This window comes from Nothobranchius furzeri, chromosome 6 (genome assembly GCF_043380555.1).
Source record: "Nothobranchius furzeri strain GRZ-AD chromosome 6, NfurGRZ-RIMD1, whole genome shotgun sequence".
NCBI classification, from domain to species: Eukaryota; Metazoa; Chordata; class Actinopteri; order Cyprinodontiformes; family Nothobranchiidae; genus Nothobranchius; species Nothobranchius furzeri.
Genome location: NC_091746.1, coordinates 65,788,807 through 65,812,010, shown reverse-complemented (window position 1 = coordinate 65,812,010; position 23,204 = coordinate 65,788,807). Strand labels below are relative to the sequence as shown.

Below are 23,204 nucleotides of genomic sequence, written 5' to 3'. Positions count from 1 at the left end.
GCTGACCCCGGCAGAAACAAACAATTCACTAGCACTAGTCCATCTGGGCTTTTTTATCAAAAGTCTTAATGCATCGTTGTAAGCCACCTGCAGTCTCTGGATACTGGCTGGTTTATAGTTCCACCATAAATGTGCTGTGTACAGTTAGGTACAGTAAGCTCTAAACAAGTAAAGTTTGACTGTAACTAGGGCTGCAACAACGAATCGATAAATTCGATGAAAATCGATTACTAAAAGCGTTGGCAACGAATTGCGTCATCGATTCGTTGTGTTGCGCAACTCTTCCAAAAGCCCCCTCCCCTCCCGCCCGCCGTTGCGCGCAGACCGGTGGAGAGCCAGCAGGTGTTTGTAAGAGGAACATGGCAGAAGCAGCGAGACCCCCAAAAAGTAAAAACTTCTAAAGTTTGGGAGCATTTTCAGTTAAATCAGGCGAAGACATGCAACGTTTGTAGGTCAGACTTAGCATGGCATGGGGATACTACGGTGATGATGCAGCGTCTTAAACGCAAGCATGTCAGAATCATCAGCGAGGAAGGAGAGAGCTCGGTGTCCGGGTAAGTTAAAAACTTTTCAAAAGTGATTCACCCAAGCTCCGGATTATTACACAGGCTAGACATGCCCTAAGCTCGTAAAAAAAAAGTCATTAAAATTGTAAGCGCAACGCTATTAGATATGCGGGGGGGGGGGGGGGGGGGGGGCGACGACTCGCGCCGCTGCGAACCGGTTCCGCCGTCACATTCCCGCAGAAACTGGTTGATCACACCGGGGCCAGACTACTAACTTGTGGCTTTACAACCACAATGTCCTCAGAAGCGAAAACACTTTTAAAAGGGAGGGAGGAGTCCTAACTGTTGCTGCAGGCGTGTTGTGAGAGTGCAGTTATACACTGGTTAATATATTTTTGGGTTCAGTTGCTTTCATGTGGCCTAATGTGAGTCTATTTGGGATCATTGGAATGATCAGCAGCATTTCTTGATGTGACTTTATGGCAGTTGCCCAGGGCATCATCACAAGGAGGATGGCATTCATTTACTTTTGTTTTATTTGGTATTTTTCAGTCATTTTTGGAAATAGTGATTAATTTTGATTAATTCACAGCCTATGTTTAATTACATTTAAAAATTAGTTGTTTGACATCCTGTAATAAAAATGAACTTGTCATCTGTTGTATAATTGCTTTATACAAGTTATTGATCACTACTGTTTGTCAATCACACTTATCATGAGGATAATCATGGTAGAGCCGAACATAATGTGATCATGAGGATGTAATCAAGGTAATCTTGGTGGAGGTGTGCAGCTTTGCACGCACATCAGGGAATGTATAAGGAGCAGAGCAGAGCTCAGAGCTGTTAGAGCTGTTTGAAGGATTCTATCTGACGAGGTTCATGGATTACGTTTTCTAACTGGGGTGTTCAGCTCTCCACCCATAAGCAACAGTAAGAGAAATGTTTTGTTCATGATTGATAACTTGTATGAATGCCGGTTGAATAAAGCCTTGTTGTTCATCTGATATTCAAGTTGTGTTTCATTGTTTCTGGCGTCGACTTGACAACGATCCTGATTAAATAAATATAAAGTGTAAAAAGAGACTTTGAGTCTTTTAAGGTAATTAAAATAAAATAAAACATTTTATTTTAGAACACATCCCCAATTATAATAAATATCTACAGATGAGATCAAACAAAACAGATGAGAATTGCCCTTAAAGAGCAAGTCACCCCCAAATACTTTTTTTTGCTGATAGACTAAATAAACGAGTGTCTAATCATGCTGCAGACACGTGTCGTCAATAATTTGGCACTTCAGTGCATCTTAGTTAAAATTTAAATATTCTGCCTAAAACTGGCAGTGTTGTGCCGTTGTCAGGTAAAAACTCTGCACTGTATTTTAATTTAAATCTGCCACCGCTATTGGCTAAGAATTATGCTATGATGTAAACTGGTACATTATGATGTCACAATGCTGTCGTGACCCTGAGTGTGTGTGTATTTGTTAGCGGCTCCGCCCTCTTGGTCTGCCAGGCAACAGCATGTGTTGCATTTTTCAAACATGAAGCGGGAGTGGAGTTGGACTCTGGTAGGGGTTGACTTGCTCTTTAAGCTGTTTAACTTGGACCAAGCATTTTAGGTCACAGATAGGTGTAGCTTAGGGTCTCTGTCTATACACCTTATAAGACAATTTAGGTGATGGCATGTTGTTTTTCTGCTATTGAACTGTTTTCTAATAATGTTGTGTTTAATAAAGTGAGGGAAGGAGAAAAATAACGTTTCCCTAGCAGTTTTTAAAAATGTCCCTATGTAATCCGATTAATCGTGTCGAGACCCCATCCGATTAATCGATTATCCAAATAATCGTTTGTTGCAGCCCTAACTGTAACAGAACAATATCCAAATGTACGACACAGTACATCAGCTTGTGTATATAACATTCGGCACTGACGATAAATGTCCTCATCGTCTGACAGGTTGTCTGTCAACACATGACCCAGATATTTCACTTCATTTGAAACACTTAAAATAGAGCCAGATAACGTGAAATCAGGAAATCTGATACATTTACCCTCTTTAGTTCGACAGATCATGATTATACTTTTGGCAGGATTAAATTTTACATCATGCTGTTCACCAAACTCAGAGCACACATTAAGAAGCTCCTGAAGACCAGCTGAACTTGGGTTAAATACCACTATGTCATCAGCATACATCAGATAATTTATTACTGTACCTCTTGCCATAGAGCCAGTTCTACACTGTTTAGACAGATCGTTCATATAAAAATTTAACAATGCCGGTGCTAAAATGCTACCTTGTCTTCGTTACAGACCTGAAAAGGTGCAGATACACAGTTGGCCCACTTAACCTGCATGGTCTGGTTTGTATAACAATATGACAAACATCTAACTTAGGCACACCAGCTTTCCACGGTGTATAAAACAATTTTCTGTGGAAATAAAAAGAACATGTCATCATTTTTAGAATTTACCTTTAAAGGTGCCATTTTCTGACTTTTAAATAAAGTTAATGTAGTTGCTAGTATGAATGAATGCCTTGTGAGTCAGGTTTTTTGTGTGGAAAAATGCTCTGGAGTGGTGGGCTGAATGTCTCACCTGTAATTGGCTAACAGCTCCACTGCCTTTGTTAACAAAACTGTAATGTTAGACTAAAATATCTTCGGAGATACAGACTTATTTATTTGAGTCCAAGGAGGAAGGAGAACTAGAATAAGACCCGCTTCCTGATTGCACGTCAATGAACATTTCAAGATGGTAATTTTTGATCATCATAATTCGTGACGTTTCATAAAACAGTTGGAAATGGTTAGTTTCTACTAGCTGAGAAGCATGTTGCTCTCTTCTGACTGCAAAATCAGCACAAACTTCTGTGGTTCGACTTCAGTATGCATATGTAACTCAGTGTCACCCACAGTGCTCAAAAGAACAAGTATTACACGGGTTTCTCAGCAGTGTTGGGCATCTTATGTTAAAAAAGTACATGGTTATAATGACAAATTACTTTTTCCAAAACGTAATAGAGATAGTAACTCAGTTACCACATTGTAGAAATAATTAGTTACCTAACAAAGTAACTGTAACATTACTTTTATGTTCTTTAACGCAGTTACATTCTATAATGTCTAAAACGGCAAAGATTTTTTATAACTGAATGATTCTTACTATCTAGGATGAACTTTTCAGACCTCTGAAATGTTTACTCAAGAATATTCTTATGGATATCTGGAATGCTAATTTCTACTAGGAACAATAGAATTATAGATATCTGGAGTACATATCCAGACTGATTAATAAATGTTAAAAAGGCCGCCGTACTCTTTTAGGGATTTTAATTCCTGCTAGTGCAGTTGTTATTATGGATATACTTAATTGTAATTTCTATAGCTGTTGATGTCTTCATTTGTAATTTTGACTAATAAGAATAAAATTAGTACTAGGATGAATTAAGTTATTGTTACATAAAATAGGAATTACTGAGAGGTCTGATAGTTGATTAAATGTTACATCAGCTTGCCATATTTTTGGTATGCTCTAGCTCACATGTGTCAGACACAAGGCCCGCGGGCATGCATTTTATGTGGCCCATGAGACAAATATGAAAAATATATTAAAACTGACCCGCTGGCCAATTTTACCGCAAAGACTACAACTCCTATGATGCTTGGCGGCGTTAGAGCGGAGCCGAAGCGCCTCCTCTGTGTTTTTTCCAGCGTCTGCTGCTGGTGTCTGCAGCTCGCTGTCTTGGACAAACTAAACACTCCTTTCACTCAGCGCCGAGTTCACTCAGGCTATTTTCCGACGTTGAAGCCCAGAAACGGAGATTCTAACTACTCAGTAATGTGTTCACGACTGAAAGAGAAAGTTTTCCAACTAACGTCCAGACAGAGCTGATATAACTCCAGCGAGCAGCGACACGCTCAAATCAGCATGACTCTGTGGCTGCTGTAGTTGTTATTTTTCCTTCCCGACACACAACAACGTGGTCAAGCTGCTCAGACATGTTCAGCAGCACAAACCTATGTGAGCACCTGTTGTCATCTAATGTTGTCATTATTATGATGATGATGAACAAAACAACAGGAGTCTCCTCCTCAGCTCAGATCAACCCCATGATGCAGGTATCTGGCTGGAACAGGTGAGCATCACAATAAAACAGTGGAGCAAACTGAGCTTTAAATATGTTGGTTTTATGCTCTTTTTCTGCTCCAAAACATGAAAGTTAACAGGTGAGATGTTGCATTTTCATTTAAGATAAAATTATATTTTTATTTTGTTGTTAGCCCGTGAGAAAAGATTTAACCTACAGTAAACAGGAAGTGGAAAGGCTGCAGATAGATGTGTAGAATAGAAAATCCCTTTATTGTTCCCAGTGGGGAAAGCTAGACGTCACAGCAGCGATGACACTTATTACAGGAGAAAAACGAGAATAAAAAATAAGATAAATGAAAAAACAACAAGAAAACATAAATCCTGAATAGATTTAAAAAATGCTGAATATACCACAAGTAATGAATACCACTGATGCGTTTTATTTAAAATTGACTTGCTCGTGTGTAATTTGGTTATTCCACATTCAGTGTTAATGCAAAAATAAGTTTGTTTCCAAATTAAAAGGTTCAAAGTTGCATATATGTTGATAAAGAAAATGTGCAAATTTGCCGTCACTTTTTCAAAAAAATACTACGTTTGGCCCACAACTTCGTCCCAGATTTTCATTTTGGCCCCGTGTGAATTAGAGTTTGACACCCCTGCTCAAGCCTGTCCTGGTGTCACTCATTTTCTCACCTTTCTGTTATTCTGTTTCTTATCTTTCTTCTTCTTTTACAGATTAGTCCCCACCAGAATTTACATCACATTAATGTAATAATTGTCCCAGGCATTTTTGCGCATAACAACCCCTCCCTGCTTTCACAGCGATCAGAGGTACGTGTGTGTGGTGCTTCACACACACACACACACCGTCTGGGGTCCGACACATTCCTAGTGTGGCAGTCAGAAAGCCTGACAGCGCTGCTGGGCTTCATTCAACCACATTGTAGTAACGCACCACTTTACATGTCCAGTAACAATTACAACGTTGCATCTATGGTAAAAGTAATTCATTAGTTTACTCCAGTACTTAAAAACAATGCTGTTAGTAACGCCATTATATTTAAACTCTGTTACTCCCAACCCTGGTTTTCAGTGAACGAGACCTTTAAAAAAGGATTTCTGAGTTGTATAAATATTGAATTAAAACTGTTTAGCTATTTTGTGTAAAATGTCAATTAGATGTTTCAGCGTAAGATCAATAAATTAGCTTCTTGGTGTGATGATCATATGGAGTTACGAGTCTAAACAAAACACCAGCATCTGTCCAGATGCAGAACAAGAACAGAAGAAGCACAAGTGTGCCATCCTTCGTGTTGAGTGCCAGATTAACCTTAGATGGTGTTCAGCAGTATAACCTCTACTCTAGTTCTCCTCTAACCAAAATGTTATGCATTGCAAATTTTACTTGTAACAACAGTGCAGCAGCTCTGTATGATGCAGGCATTATATACACCTTCATGCTATTGTAGTAAGAGTACATTCCTTCTTTGTTGAACAAAATTCAGCCAGCTCTTAGATGGGGCTTGGCGTTACTGAGTATGTAGCCCAGAGAACCTCCTGCTGCTACGAAAACATCGTAGTCTCAGCCTAGTGTAGGTGAAGAGGAGTGGGAGATCTTAGAGGGGGGGCAGATAAAGGGCAATGGAGTCATATCTGCCATGTTTTATTTATCCCCAAAAAATGACTGCCTGAGTCTTTCTCAAGCGCCAGCTTTGATTTAACTGACATTTCACATGATATGAATTCACGAGCACAGCTGGGATGGTATCCACAGTTGTTTCTGTTCTGTAAGAGATGTCACGGTGGCCATATAGCCCGGTTTCACTACTGCATTATTCAAACGGAGCCCATTTCTCCATCCAAGCCCATCAAACCCCTCTCCCATCATTTCTTCCGCACACTCAGAGAATATCAGCCTCACCCACAGCCGGAGAGGGTCTAGAGAAAGTGTTCACGGCCACAAAACAAAAATGTGTAGATGTATTCCTGCGAATGTCATTCACAGAAATAAGACTTTCCCTGGAGGTTTACATAAAACGCAGCCATCACAGTGATAAAGGACCATAACAGTCTGGCATGAACAGAGCCACCGTAGTAATCAATATCTATTGTTCTTTTGTTTATGGGATATTGAGATTTTGGAATCCCATCAATGCATTAGCTTCCACAAATAATAATCCATAGAGAGATGGGAGTGATTGTGCTGTAATCCCCTATCGTTTTTTTCTTTTTTCCAATTTAAAAAGAATATAGTGCTTTTCATCATAGATGTAATGCAGCTTGATGTTTTCTCTTCTGCTTTAATGAATAAATCCTTAGAGCCCCTCTTTCCACTCAGCAATAAAGTTGTCTTCTTTATGTATCTCACAGTGAGTTTAAGTTTATTGGATCCGACTCCAAACTGTGGAGTTCTAGGCCTAGATACCGGCCCGTCTTGCAGTGTTATACGGCTTTGGCTCACCTGTGATCAGTTGGTGATACTTGTCATCATGTCTTTATGAATAATTATGTTGTAAACATTTAAATTTGACATTAGAGGGAAAAAAAGAGTGTGTTTTTGAATTTAAAACATGCAACTGGCAGCAGAGGAAGAGTTGAGAGGAAGGGCACTCTTAGTGAACAAATGCAAAGGGAAGACATTAAATTAGCAAGAGTAAAGACAGATTAGGATTATTCTCAGCAACATCATTTGCTATATTTTGGATCTACAGGTAAATCTCATTACTGTATCACTGCTAGGGGCAGTAGTCTTTATGCACCTCATGACTATCCAGTTACGGTTCGGATGGTTGAAAATGGATTATAACATCTCGATACATATTTGGGAGCTTTTATCTCCCACTCCTAATCACTACCGACCCTGTCTTGTCTGTATCTGAAACTCCTCTTAGATGAGACAAACACAGTGTCTTAGCTCCCTGTCTCCCTGTCCAAACATCAAAGGTTTGGAGCTATACTTCGAACGCCACACTGCTCTCCACATATTCATCAGTGAACAAGCATAAATAAGAAAGGAAACTACAAAGTAAATTAAGGAGAGTTGCATAAAGGATTGTGTGAGTGGATGAATGTGGCTTCAAGTGTCTCTGAATGATCATCAACATCAGAAAAACCATTTAAAAGTGCAGTCTAATCAGAACTTATAAAACTTTCCTGTTTCAAAAAGTGTTTTAATTAGCATGATGCGTTCCAAGTATTCATTTCCCAGATCTATATGCATGCTATTGGTTTGATAAGCTCTGTTTAAAAATGTCTTTCTGTTTTCATATTTGGACTATTGGCTTTAAAGACTATTCTTATGCTTGTTAGCCGTTTCAAGTTGCATTTACTAGCATTTTCTAATCAAATTTTGTTTTCAATTTTAATTGCCTTTGGGGTAATGATTTTGCTTTATAAAGCCCTTTAAGTGACACCTGAGTTTTGAAGCAAGCCGAGGAGAGCATGGTCATTCTAGGGATGGGTACCGAATTCGGTACTTTTTAAGGTACCGACCGAGCACCGATTCACTTCATTTGAAACGGTGCCTCGTTTCGGTACCCGTCCTTCACAACGAGAACTTGCCTAGACAGCTGCGCATGCGCAAGAGCGTTATGTCATCGGTTGCTGTGAGCCAGTTGTAAACTGAGCAGCATGGTAGAAAGGACGAACGCTAAAGCTTGGGTCCACTTCACTAAATGTGATGGGTAACTGGGTGATGATGAAACCAGTGACAACGATCTAAGTGAGACATCCTCATCTTAATCTGCTCCGGTAGGTAAATAAAATGTAAGATAATGTTAGCTTGATTTGTTAGCTTCCGTTTCACTAATGATGTGTTCGCTTTCTCCTCGGAACTCTGAAATTTCGACTAGAAGAACATGAACGCGCACTAAAGTTTGGCTTCACTTTACTAAATGCGACGGGTGATTGGGTGAAGATGAAACCAGTGACAACGATTTAATTGTGAGGCATCATCGTTTTAATCTGCTCCAGCAGTTAAATTAACTGTTTAAGATAACGTAGCTTGATATGTTAGCTTCCTATGCCACCATTGTTATCATCTAATGGTGCGTTCGCTTTCTCCTCGGAAATTCTAACTTCCCAGTAGGAAAAATCAATTGAAAAAGGACTGCAAAAGGAATGAAGATACACAGTAAATTTAGTTCACAGTAAAGATGTTTGCTTCAGTTTAATTATCAGCTTATAAAACTACAAGGACGATGTTAAAGTACAAACAGTTGTATGTTATTTATCGGGATATTTATCAAATATGGTTATAAATTGAGAAAAATATATATCTAATTATAAAAGAGAATTAAAATAATAAACACTCAAAAGTATCGAAAATTGGTACCGTTAAGTACCGGTATCGATTCCTAGGTACCGGGAATTAGTACCGAATCGATTCAAATGTCAAAGGTACCCATCCCTAGTCATTACAGCTCTTAGTCCCAGAGATGTTTTGTTGTCAGCAGAAATAGAATATTTCACTTCATGGATGGAAGAATGAGGACATGTGGAAAATTTTCTGCTTAACCTCAGATCTCCATGAGATAATTTAGTTTCCATAAGGATAATTCCTCCAAATACCAAAAAGAACATAATTTAATAAGGTGTGCATACAATAAGCTTATGAAATGGCCTCCCGAAATTCATTACCTCATTGTTATGAATTTAAAGAATGCCCTGTGTTTTGGTGGTCAAAGGATTTATAAAGGTCTTAATAAAATATTTAGTATGACCATGGTGAGGCATTTTAGAAAAAACATTTTCTCTTTTGCAAATATTCATTGTGTTGGTGTAATTTCAAGAACATTACAATAGATCCAGCACTTATACAAGAGTCAGGTGTCAGTAATTTTTATATTAGGAATTATTCACACCATCACATTCTTTACCTGCATCAGAGTATTCTTGTCTTTTTTCTTTTAGCTAAATGAGGACAGCTGGAAGAAGCTGTTACTCGTTTTCATTCTGATTCCTCAATTTAATGTTTTTACCGTGATTCTACAGCGGATAAAACTACAATTCAAACAAGCATTTAAAAGTTTTAAGTTGCTGTTTTTTATATAACTTTTGATGATGATTGATCTTTGGAACTCCTGAGATGTCTATAAGTCATGACTTATTTCTAAGTGACCTCTATTTGCACACACAACTGATGGACTCACAGAGAAATTCTTGTGTTGTGATGACAGAAAACAAAGAGAGGAGTAAGACAGGGATACAACTAACGCAAGGCAAACAGAGTCAGTGGTAGTTGTGTTTAGGGATGGGTACCGAATTCGGTACTTTTTAAGGTACCGACCGAATTCTACCGACCGAGCACCGATTCACTTCATTTGAAACGGTGCCTCGTTTCGGTACCCGTCCTTCACATCGAGAACTTGCCTAGACAGCTGCGCATGCACAAGAGAGTTATGTCATCGGTCGCTGCGAGCGAGTTGTAAACAGAGCAGCATGGTAGAAAGGACGAACGCTAAAGCTTGGGTCCACTTCACTAAATGTGATGGGTAACTGGGTGATGATGAAACCAGTGACAACGATCTAAGTGAGACATCCTCATCTTAAATAACATGTTTAAGATAACATTAGCTTGATTTGTTAGCTTCCGTTTCACTAATGGTGCATTCGTTTTCTCCTCGGAACTCCGAAATTCCGACTAGAAGAACAAGAACACGCTCTAAAGTTTGGCTTCACTTTACTAAATGTGGCGGGTGATTGGGTGAAGATGAAACCAGTGACAATGATCTAAGTGTGAGGCATCATCGTTTAAATCTGCTCCAGCAGTTAAATAAACTGTTTAAGATAACGTTAGCTTGTTATGCTAGCTTCCTATGCCACCATTGTTATCAGCTAATGGTGCGTTTGCTTTCTCCTTGGAAATTCTAACTTCCCAGTAGGAAAAATCAATTGAAAAAGGACGGTAAAAGGAATGAAGATACACAGTAAATTTAGTTCACAGTAAAGATGTTTGCTTCAGTTTAATTATCAGCTTATAAAACTACAAGGACGATGCTAAAATACAAACTGTTGTATGTTATTTATCGTGATATTTATCAAATATGGTTATGTATTAAGAAAAATATATATTTAATTATAAAAGAGAATTAAAATATTAAACACTCAAACGTATTGAAAATTTGTACCGTTAAGTACCGGTATCGATTCGTAGGTACCGTGAATTAGTACCGGATCGATTCAAATGTCAAAGGTACCCTTCCTTAGTCGTGTTGCTGTCAGCCAATCAGAAGCGAGATGTGCCAATACCAGGAAACAAGACTCCAAATCCTGCTGTTTTCTGCTTCCCTCTGCTGTGGCTCACTTCTAGTTACTGAAACAGGAACGCCAGAACTCTTTACCCACAGAGGCCTACTCACAAGGCATTCATTTATACTTTAGACCACTACAAATGTGTTGAAAAAGAAACCCTGAGTGAACTTGATCTTTAATGAGTCCAGTAATATAGCAGACTGAACCCCCTTCTGTGTGAGGGCACATCTACATTACACACAGTCTTACTCTTACTTGTACCTTAAATGTCCATATTGTGGAACATAGGCGTCACAAATAGGAACCATTTCTAAATGATCTGACGGTGATGGACACTATATTGTAAGTGTGAGCATTAGCCTATATACATTCTTTAAAATAGATGGCAAACATGTGTTTACACATTGACCTCCCGTAAAGTGACTTCAAATGAACGATTCAGCATCCTTTGTGCATGTTGTGTGTTTTCATGCATGCATTGTTCTATAGTACTTTATTTTGTGAATGGTCTGGCTTGGAGGGAAGGACAGGGTGTCAAATGTTGCCTCCTGCAGATTTGCCTCTCAGCCTTTTCTCTTCAGCCTTGAAGCTCTCTCTTCAATAAGGCCTAGGATTGCTGTCATGTGTTTTCTCATAACACTGAAAGGGAAAGCCTTGGAGATAACTGCCCATCCCAGATGTACTCTTCAATGCCTCACTGGCCAACTCAAGGGCATTGCCACAAATGTTTGATTCAAACCATACACCTCAGTGCTAGACACTCTCCACCATCCTCCCTTTTTCACGGTCTTTCTTTCTCTCATAGCTTCTGGTTTGCACCAATGCCTTGCACGGTTGTTTCCTCTAAAGTGCACTTATTTCATAAATACCCCATCCCTTCATTTTTTCCCCTGTTGTCCAGTCTTCCCGTGCTATTCCTTCCAGTGTAATTTAGTTTCAGTGGATTGTAGCTCTGACAAATGCCTCGGTTTCTGGTGTCATTCCTCAACTCACCTGACTGGAGAAGAAGAAAGGAGAGCTTGGTGTGGAGGGAGAGAAAAAGCACAGGAAGAGTGAGAGAGATGGATAGGAAGGCTACATTGCAGAATTCTTAAGTAGCTCCTGTTATCAGTAACTGCCACTGCAGTTTGTCAGTAATAGCAAGCACCTGTCACTCTGATCCCTGATGAATTAATTCAAGGAGTTATCAAAGGAAAATGCATATTTAATGATTTAAGGAGACGCTCTGTTTTAGTGTTTTTTATGTTTTGTGTGTGTGGCAGTGCTGCTATTGCAGAAGTGGTAACCGGTGGTCCAGTCGTAAAGCATCACAGACTCATTTGTTAGATGCAGGAATCCTTCTTTAAAGTCAAAGGGGATTTGTAATTTATTATAAAAGAGTAAACTTTAACCTCTCATGTAGTCTTACATTTTTGGGGGTGCTAAGGTTTCCACAAACCTTTAAAAAAAACAAATGATGAGTTTAAAAATCGTTGACGTACGTGGTCTGAGACGGAACATGACATGAACGTGAAACAGGAAAGGGCCATTTAAGTTGGCTGCTCCCTCCGCTTGAATCTTAAAGAGCTCGTCTCAGCACATAAATCTACAGAACATTTCAGATGACTTGTAGTATGACGCACATTTAGCTGGAAATTTAATGATTCACCATCACCGTCCTTGAAAACAATGGAAGTAGACATTCTTACTAGCATTTGTAATTTTGTGTTTCTGAATGTCTGCTGAAAATCAAATCAGATAAAATAGTGAAAAAGCATTCTTGTTATCACTTTGATCAAGAGAGAATAAATATTCACAAGTTCAGAAAAATAGGGATTTAAGGCAATTTAAATATGAATACCGGCTTGGAGCAGGTTAGCCTCTGTTTTCTGGACTCAAACTAAATTTGGTTTATAAATGAATGGTTTTCTGAAGTTCTATATCTGTTTAATATTCAGCAGTTTAGTTGGGGGGGGGGGGGGGGACTAAACTCGGAAGCAGGAATATTGATCCCTAATTATAATCTCTTAGCCGATCAGAGCTAAACAACTGCAGTCTGTCATGGTCACTAATGCTTAAAATGACAGTAAAAAAACTAGGGCCTAGTTGCAGTTGATAATTAAATATTTATTTTAGAGATTTTGCACCTCTGGTTTATAATCAGGCACCCATGTTCCACTGTCATTTAACCCCTTTTTAAGGCCACAGATGTGTATGTAACTCTATGTAGATTGTGTGCTGTCAAAAAAGTTTCAGCATAAATACTATAAACCAAGGTATAATAGGAAATGTAGTGATTTTTATATCATCATTGAATTTCTGCTGTGTGGCTACAGGTAAAGAAAAGCCGTGATCTTGATTCACACACACATCATGTGCTTTAGAAATGAAACCAACACTACGACGCCATGTTCACACCCAAGAACTAAACACTGTTGTTTTTAGGGCTGAAACGATTCCTCGAGTACCTCGAATAATTCGAGTACAAAAAATCCTCGAGTCAAATTCTCTGCCTCGAGGATTCGTTTAATTCATGTTTAATTAATTCATGGCTTTGCAATCGCCCGGGGTCATGTTTCACCCGGACTGAAATAAGTGACGCACATGCCCACTGGACTGAATGCACACGCGAGTAGCGAATGTAACTTAACTTTCTCTTAAGCCATGGCGGACAACTTGAACCCCGGTGGAGTGCGGAAAAGACAGAAAATGTCAAAGGTGTGGGACCATTTTTCACGTCGTAAGGTGGAAAACGTAGTCCAGTGTAAATTCTGTAAAATAGATTTAGCCTACCACAACACCACATCCTCCATGCTGCAGCACCTAATTGTCACTTCTGCAAGCGGACTCTGAGCCTCTACAAGATAATGCATATAGCCTGTATTTCTATATATTCTGCAGACACTGTGCGACCTTTTCGTTTGTAGCACTCAGTTTCAGCTCACACCGTACGTCTGGTAGCAACACGTCGGACTTAAAACGTGCTAAAAATAGCTGTTTTTACACAATATGTCAGACTTTTTATTGTGTTGTTATTGATATTTGTTGTCCCTCGGGATTGCTGCAGGAGGACACAGGTATTTATGAGAGTGGTGGAGGAAAACGAAAGAAAGTAAATAAATGTTTTGTGATCAGTATAATTTGACATAACCACGGCAAACATGCTTTCTCGACAATCCTTGTTATTGTGTGAGAAAAAAAGTGTAGAAATTAAAACGGATGTGTGTTAATAGGGAAACAGCCGGCGAGCTGTTTGCGCATGCGCCGTGAGCGGTTCTGGTTCTTTTTGGGCCGCAGCCGCTCGCAGCGCTACAACAGTTATCCTCCTAGTTTTTGTCTGGCTTGCAGGCTAGCAGATTCTCGCACGAGGGGAAAATCGGCTCAGGTTGTGTACTTATTTTTTGCACCGGCATTTGTTTACTGTGAAGTAAAGTTGAAGTGCCGAAGTTTTGCAAACTAATTTTGAATAAAACTTGAAGAATAACTGGCAATTGCTTGCTCATTTTAAGAGGTCTTTCATATTTTATAACATGCTATTTGATATAATGGTTTACAAACACAAAAGGGTAATTTATTAGAGTACTCAATTAATCGAAAAAAAAAAGATTTGATAGAGTACTCGATTACAAAAATATTCGATAGCTGCAGCCCTAGTTGTTTTATTATTCAGACTAGAGATCTGCATATGTCTCAGTCACACAGCTTGATCACTTCCCATGAACGCTATAATAGCTTTTTCAAAGTCAGATGTCATAAAAAATATATCACGGAAACCAGAAATGGACAAATGACCAAAACTTTAATATTAATCTATGAATAAAAAGTTCCCAAGTGTGAGCACAGCTTGAAAATGATGATTTTCTCATATTTTAAGAATCTCAAGTTTCAGCTGTTTCCCATAATAATCTGATAATAATCCATCTACAACAGATTACCTCAACCTCTGTGTATTTGTAGTTGCTACCAAAGCCTTCTATTTAAAAAAGCGGTGTAATCAGGAGAACCACTAAAGCAGCGCAGCACCAGAAAGGTCAGTGATGTGAAAACACGCATGTGGCAGTTTAGCCGAGCGTTCACACTGCATGCAGCTGGAAAAGCTGCTGTCCACTGGTGCCAGATGATGTCATGCATAAATGAGGTTATTGCTGTTATTTAACAGTATTAACTATTTAATTTCTTTTCTTGTCTTTTTCCCTTCTCTTAGGGCTCACATAAACAATGATGATGATGATGAAACTATAGTTTTGCTAAATTTAAATTTGCAACAAAGCTTCTCTCATTCACATCTCTCTGTCAGTTTGTGAATCACTTTTCACACAATTCAAGTTTCTGCTGTACTTTAGACTCCACGAGGCCCCCGTCACCACCATGTACCTATGTTAAAATCTGACTGCTACTATCTGTAGTCGTGTGATGATCACTGAGAGGGAAATGTGGAATTGATAGAACGTCGACGGATTCCTCAAACCGGGTGCGAATGTGTTTAACACACAAGAACATGAGTGCGCATGTGTAAGGAGCCCAGAGGTGCTGCTGCTGCTGTTCTCTGCCACTGACTGAGCAGAATGCAAGATGTCAGCGGTGTCCCTGTAGCACCCCTCTCTTCTTTAGTAAGGACTTTTAGTGGTTTTGGATAGAAAATCACAGTTCTTGCTAAGCAGAAATGCTAATCTCCATGGGACAAAAGCACACCTGTGTTTTATGCGTTTCACTATGCGTTTTCTCTTTGGCTGTTTATCTTTCCTCTGCTTTTTTTGTTTTTATTCAGCAGTAAAAGCAAGTTACTTAAATAAAAGGGCACTTTCATTGTGCAGCTCATCGCCCAGCTTTACTGTTCCATCATCTGCCTTTTTTACAGCGACTCTGTTTTACCTTTTAGACCCTTTTTAACCACGGTCAGCAAACAGTGTCTATAGAAATCACTATCTGTTCCAGCTCTTTTTTACTTTTGTCTGTTTGGTGCTAAAATGTTGCAGGATTCACATTTTTTGCCTCAGCTCTGCCTTATTCACACCTTCATAAATCCTGGGCATTGCTAGGTTTAGACTAGATTGCATTGATGTGATTGTTTCTGCTTTTGCCTTCTACTCAGTGTGCCTATAGTCAGTTAGATTTAATTCTGTTATCTAAAACCCTGGACTGAAGTTGTGATTTTACGTAAATTATTTAGTTACCTGCCAAAGGTGGGTGCTAATGTTTTTGTCTGTGTGTTTTAATGTTAGCTAAATATCTTAAACGTAACTGGATGATAATCTAAAATGGATTACCTTTCAAGGTCAAATGATTTAAGCTCTTTTCCAAATCACAAATATACAAAAAAGGCTTTATTCATGTAATTCTGTAGAGACGGAGCTGAATTTTGTTGTAGCTAAGAGTCATTCACAACACATACTCTGAACTCTTAACTAGGGCCCGACCGATATGCTTTTGTTAGGACCGATACCGATATAAAATTTTAACAATGGCCGATAGCCGATATAATGGCCGATAAATCTCCCTCACAAAAAAAATAAATACAAATGTTCTTAAGATTAAACCCTTCATTCTCTGCCTTTTTGAAGCTAACTTATTTCTATATTACACACCAAAGAACTGTCTCAATAACTCACTAGGGTTTCCAAGTAATGGAAATAAGATTTATTTTGATAGCTCATAAACAACAAAACACACAAACTCAGTCAGTATAAATCTAACGTTAAAGTTTTTTTGTTTTCTGAGTCTGTGGAGTTTTACACTTTTGTGTTTTGATCCTTTCCAAAGCTGACAGTATTAGGAAAATAAAAATAAGATACGTTAAATGACCAGTATGTGGCAATGTATAAGCCTTATGTAAAATATAAGGCTGAAAAAATACAATAGATTTATTCTATTGTAGAGAGGGATGTTTATTTTCTCGTATTACCACCCCTACTCCTCTCCCAGCTAGGGAGAGGAGGGGGGACTCCCTGCACATCGTTTCATTGCTTTGTTGCCAATCCCCCCTCGCCCGTCCTCAGCAGCGACAACGGTCGTGTGCCGCCGAAGCGCCGCGAAACGGGGACCACCTTCATTCGTCGCCCTTGTTATCCTTTTCTATAGGCCACATGGGCCGCCGAAGCGCTGCGTGCTGGCGCTCCAGCCCGCATCGTGCAGTGATAGTTTCGGCGTTTGCACAATTTTGTTCGCGAGCCGCGGGTGAACTGCGTGAGTTTGAAAAGACTGCTGAAGAGCGGAGGAAATTGTCTGAGAATATTTCAGAATATCTACCAGAAAAAGGCCAATGTTACTTACTGTTACTGCCCTGCATGACTAAAGGGGAAGCAGTGTGAGCTCTGCATAGAGCGTAATGCTGCGGCAGTTCTATTTTATTTTTTCAGGTTAACTTTTCAATACGAGGCCACGAGGCGCACAATAAACTTAGGAAGCATGTTGAGGGGAAACATACTTTTGTCTAGGGCTGCAACAAACGATTATTTGGATAATCGATTAATCGGATGGGGTCTCGACATGATTAATCGATTAATCGGATTACATAGGGACATTTTTAAAAACTGCTAGGGAAACGTTATTTTTCTCCTTCCTTCACTTTATTAAACACAACATTATTAGAAAACAGTTCAATAGCAGAACAACAACATGCCATCACCTAAATTGTCTTATAAGGTGTATAGACAGAGACCCTAAGCTACACCTATCCGTGACCTAAAATGCTTGGTCCAAGTTAAACAGCTTAAAGAGCAAGTCAACCCCTACCAGAGTCTAACTCCACTCCCGCTTCATGTTTGAAAAATGCAACACATGCTGTTGCCTGGCAGACCGAGAGGGCGGAGCCGCTAACAAATACACACACACTCAGGCTCACGACAGCATTGTGACATCATAATGTACCAGTTTACATCATAGCATACTTCTTAGCCAATAGCGGTGGCAGATTTAAATTAAAATACAGTGCAGAGTTTTTACCTGACAATGGCACAACACTGCCAGTTTGAGGCAGAATATTTAAATTTTAACTAAGATGCACTGAAGTGCCAAATTATTGACAACACGTGTCTGCAGCACAATTAGACACTCGTTTATTTAGTTTATCAGCAAAAAAAAGTTTATTTGGGGGTGACTTGCTCTTCAAGGGCAATTCTCATCTGTTTTGTTTGATCTCATCTGTAGACATTTATTATAATTGGGGATGTCAAACAACTAATTTTTAAATGTAATTAAACATAGGCTGTGAATTAATCAAAATTAATCACTATTTCCAAAAATGACTGAAACAATACCAAATAAAACAAAAATAAATGAATGCCATCCTCCTTGCGATGATGCCCTGGGCAACTGCCATAAAGTCACATCAAGAAATGCTGCTGATCATTCCAATGATCCCAAATAGACTCACATTAGGCCACATGAAAGCAACTGAACCCAAAAATATATTAACCAGTATATAACTGCACTCACACAACACACCTGCAGCAACAGTTAGGACTCCTCCCTCCCTTTTAAGAGCGTTTTCGCTTCTGAGGACATTGTGGTTGTAAAGCCACATGTTAGTAGTCTGGCCCCGGTGTAATCAACCAGTTTCTGCGGAAATGTGACGGCGGAACCGGTTCGCAGCGGCGCGAGTCCCCCCCCCCCCCCCCCGCCTATCCAATAGCGTCGTGCTTACAATTTTATAGACTTTTTTTACGAGCTTAGGGCATGTCTAGCGTGTGTAATAATCCGGGGCTTGGGTGAATCACTTTTGAAAAGTTTTTAACTTACCCGGACACCGAGCTCTCTCCTTCCTCGCTGATGATTCTGACATGCTTGCGTTTAAGATGCTGCATCATCACCGTAGTATCCCCGTGCCATGCTAAGTCTGACCTACAAACGTTGCATGTCTTCGCCTGATTTAACTGAAAATGCTCCCAAACTTTAGAAGTTTTTACTTTTTTGGGGTCTCGCTGCTTCTGCCATGTTCCTCTTACAAACACCTGCCGGCTCTCCACCGGTCTGCGCGCAACGGCGGGCGGGAGGGGAGGGGGCTTTTGGAAGAGTTGCGCAACACAACGAATCGATGACGCAATTCGTTGCCAACACGTTTAGTAATCGATTTTCATCGAATTTATCGATTCGTTGTTGCAGCCCTACTTTTGTCATTGCTTATTTTATCGTTCAACTTACCACTGACACAACAAATATGCTTAAAACTGAAGACTTTCCTCCTACTTCCTCATCACTGTGGTCTCTGCTTGACTGAATTGCTTCTGCTGCATGTGTGCTGTGACGTTGGCTCCACCCCCTGAGGAGTGGAGCCTCACAACATGAGTTCATAAAGCTGGCGCCATCTGCTGGATAGGTAGCGCAATATCGGCCATATCGGACGTCTTTTTGGCCGATAGCCGATAGTGTTAATGACCCCTATATCGGCCGATATATCGGTCAGGCCCCACTCTCAACAGATCACACTCTAGCTTTGCTTAACATTTAGCTTTTAAGACAACCATTTATAGTTGTGAACCTTTTTAGGCAGCAGATATCCCATCAGCCATGCAAATATGAATGAAGCTTTCAGAAAATAATGACTGGATATATAACTCCAGTTGATTGTCTTTTGAAGCCAACCCAGTTCAATTTGAGGCATGTCTACTGGGTTTTAACAAATAGAGAAGCAGCTACAACTCTGTTTGTTTACATATATTGAGTTCCAGATTGAAGCGTTAGTAGTTGTCACACACAATGCAAACTATGAGCACTAACAGATCTCATAAGATCTTGTGAGATATAAAAAAAAACACGAATCATTTTTCAGTGTCATTTCAATTAAGTTTAAATTGGTAGCAACAAACTCTGTGAGTGATTTGCTTTCCTCCGAGGACTTTCAGGCCTTTAATTAATTCTAACTTCAATGAAAAACTCAAACTTCAACTTGTCCTTCCAACTAAAAATCAATCCAAATCAAAGGGAGACTTTAAAAACAATTTACATGAATATAAAATCATACTGCCTATAAAACTATTCACACCCTTGGAGGTTTTATTTTTTATTGATCATGATTGACATAATTTGGTGTCTTTTGACCAAAGATATGAAAAAACCCTTAATATCAAAAGAAGGGGTGCACCGATCTATCAGCTCCAATGTCGTTTATCTTTTTTTTCAAGTGATCTGCCAAAAACCGATATTGGTGCAGCCCTAATTAATGTTATAGCAAATGAAATATTTTTTTGGACAAGTGTGAAACTGGTACAAACGTTTTGTTTTCAATAGGGATGTTCCGATCACGTTTTTTGCTCCCAATCCGATTCTGAGTCATTTGATTTAGAGTATCTGCCGATACGGAGTCCTCTTCCACTACTTTTTAGAAAAGCATTAAAATAAGAAGAAAAAAAAGAAATAATTTTAAGCAAAACATTAACATAAGAAAAAAAAGGGGGAAAAATCAGGAAAACATTAAACGAGGATGAAAACACATCCAAATTGTTCTTTAAGAGTAATTTCTATTTTATTTTTATTTTTTATTTATTTTATTTCGAACAGGTCAAACACTGCTGAATTCACAAAGAAAAAAAGAAAGAAAACAACAAATGTAGTTTGTTACAAAAAAAAAACATAATTTAGGAAGTACACAGATTAAATACTTATTTGTATTGTAAATATACTTTAAAGTATCAGCGTTACTCTTATTTCAAGTTGTTGACTCCCTCAAGAAGCAGCTGTGAACAATGCGTGTTCACATGCTGGAGCAGGCAGGTGAAGCCTTCAGCAGGCAGGGTAGCTTTTCTTTGCGTAACACCTGTAGCTCCAGCGCGCAGCTCCGGTACTGGAGAACTAGAACGCAGATGTTTAGCAGTCTGTTGGCAATTTCTCTTTGTTCATTAGCGTAACTCTCTCTGTCGGCTGGCTCAGCGTTTTTGTCTGACTTCACTGTGAACTGTGACTGTTAAAGGTAAACTGGGGATTAGTGAAGACCAGTGATTTGCTTTGTTGATGCCCGAAGGGAAAAGCCGACAGCAAAAGTAGCTTGTTTGAAGGCAGCGAATCATGGAGCTGTGTTCAGCATGTTGAACACCCAGTATGCACATACAGTATAATACAAGTGTCTGTAGCTCTGCCTTTGCTGTCCAGTTTAAAATACCACAAAGCTACAGATATTTTAGTTCTCCTGAAGAGACACGTTAGCTCTGTGTTAGCAGGCTTGCTAACAGTGGCACTTGGTGTCTGAGTCCTTGCCTGCCGTAAATTGTGTGACGTTACTGTGTTGTTTTCGTACAAGAAACAAATATTGATGTAGAGAGACTCGTTGAAATTGAAACTAAGCCATGTTTAATCAATTTGAAAGTCTCTATCTCAGGATTAACTAAAAAAAGTCATGTTTGTTATTTTAAAAAGTTAAATCTGATTTATTTCTCCCGATTCCGGTCCTTCAAAAACACGTGTTCGGATCAGAGCATCCCAAGTTTTCTAAATTAGAAAAATGAAAGTCTGAAGGAACAAATATGATTTTGTAGTTCAAACAGCAATGCTAAATATGTTAATTTATATTTGAGAACTTTACCTCATGTCCAGTTAAAACTGGTATTGTTTCATGAGTATTCATATTGGTTTTCTCAATACAAGGAAATTTAAACATTGACGTAATCTGCTTTTAGTTAAGACAAATGCGGTATCGGCAAAATCAGTATCGGCAAGTCATGTTTTTCTCGTGATCAGTGATCGGCCAAAAACTGCAATCGGTGCACCCCTAGTCAAATGTGAAAACTGATTTTTACAAAATAATGACGATCAAATACAAATTGAGATCATTAAATAAGTGATTTCATAAATATTCACTGTCTTTAAAGCGACTAACCCAATTCAACAAAGGATGGAGATCACGTTGGGCTGGACGACATAACAATAGCAATATAATAACTTTTCCTCGACAGACAGTTGATCAGTAGAACTTTGAAATAAAGAAGAATTGAACATCCAATCATCTGCGTTGGAACAAAAAATTATCTTCCGATATCTTCAAGTCTCATTTACCAGTGCCAGAGAGCATTACAAATGGACAAAATATGGCCGTCATGATATATATCAGTATCGACCATTATGAAAATTAATATAATAGGATTTTTTTTCCATATCTCCCACCCTACGTGCGTGCAGTGACTGTGTCTTAAGTGATTGTACTTTGCACCCTGTGTCTACAAGGTTCATTCACTGGCTAATCAGTATTTCTGGCTACAGTTTGAAAAAAAGTAAATCAGAAAATGTTTTTGAAAAGTAAAAGTCAGGAGACGGTTACAAAGCATTCTAAGGCACCGAATATCCCCTAGGTTTCAGTTAAATCCATAAAGAACACTATGGAGTATGGCACATGTGTAAATCTGACAAGATCAATCCGTCCTCACAAACTGGGAGACTGTACAAGATGGGAACTGGCGACAGAAGCCACCAGTACTACTCTGAAGTAGTTCCAAGCTTCAGCAACTGAGATGGAAGAAACTCTGCGTACAACAACCGTTGCCTGGGTTCTGGCCAGAGTGGCAATGGGAATGCTACATATGAAAATTCATATTGTCTCAACTGCAGTTTCCTTAAAGGCATGATGAAGACTCCATGATCAAGTAGGAAAGTTGGAGAAAGTTGTTTGGTCTGATGAGAACAAAGTGGAGCTTTGCCACAAGCCACTATGTTCGAACACACAATCCCTAGTGTGAATCATGGTGGTGGCAGCATTGTGCTGTAAAGGTTGAAGGTAAAAGCAATGCAACATAATATAGGGAGATATTGGAGGGCAGTGTGATTCCTTCCACAAGAGAACTACGGTTTGTGAGGAAGATTTATTCTCCAGCAAGACAGCGACCTGAAGTATATAGCTAAATCTAAAAAGAAAATGGTTTGAAGACAACAAGGGTGCTTTTTCTGAAGTGGTACAGTCAAAGCCCAGGACTATATCCAATGAGGAATTTGTGGCTGGACTTAAAAAGGACTGTTCACACCTGATCCAATGCAACTGGACAAAGCTTGAACGGTTTTGAGAGGAAGAATAAGGTAAAACGATAGTGTCCAGATGTGAAAGCCTGATTGAGATCAATCCACCAGACTCCATCCAGTGATTGCAGACAGTGGTACATCTCCTAAATCCTGACTTGGAAGAGGTGAATATTAATGCAATCCCTCATTTTATATTTCCGTATGTTAGATGCTTTTATTTAATTGCCAATATTTTTACAGGAATCCATTTTATCTTCAATATTAAAGACTTTTTTTGTGAAACATTTTGTCAAAGAAACCAAATGATCTTGGTCATAATTGCTTAATGAAAGCAATAAAAGGTAACAACACCCATGGGGGTGAATACTTTTTATACGGTACTTTGCAAAATTTATAGGCAGGTGTAATAAATGCTGTAAACAAAGAACAC

At 39.1% G+C, this 23,204-nt stretch overlaps 1 protein-coding gene across 1 annotated transcript in view; it reads left to right on the top strand.

Moving 5' to 3' along the window:
* The window catches only part of LOC107374870 (netrin receptor UNC5D), a 354,048-nt gene that overhangs the window by 6,283 nt on the left and 324,561 nt on the right, over positions 1-23,204 (top strand). The gene's annotated exons all lie outside the window — the stretch shown is intronic.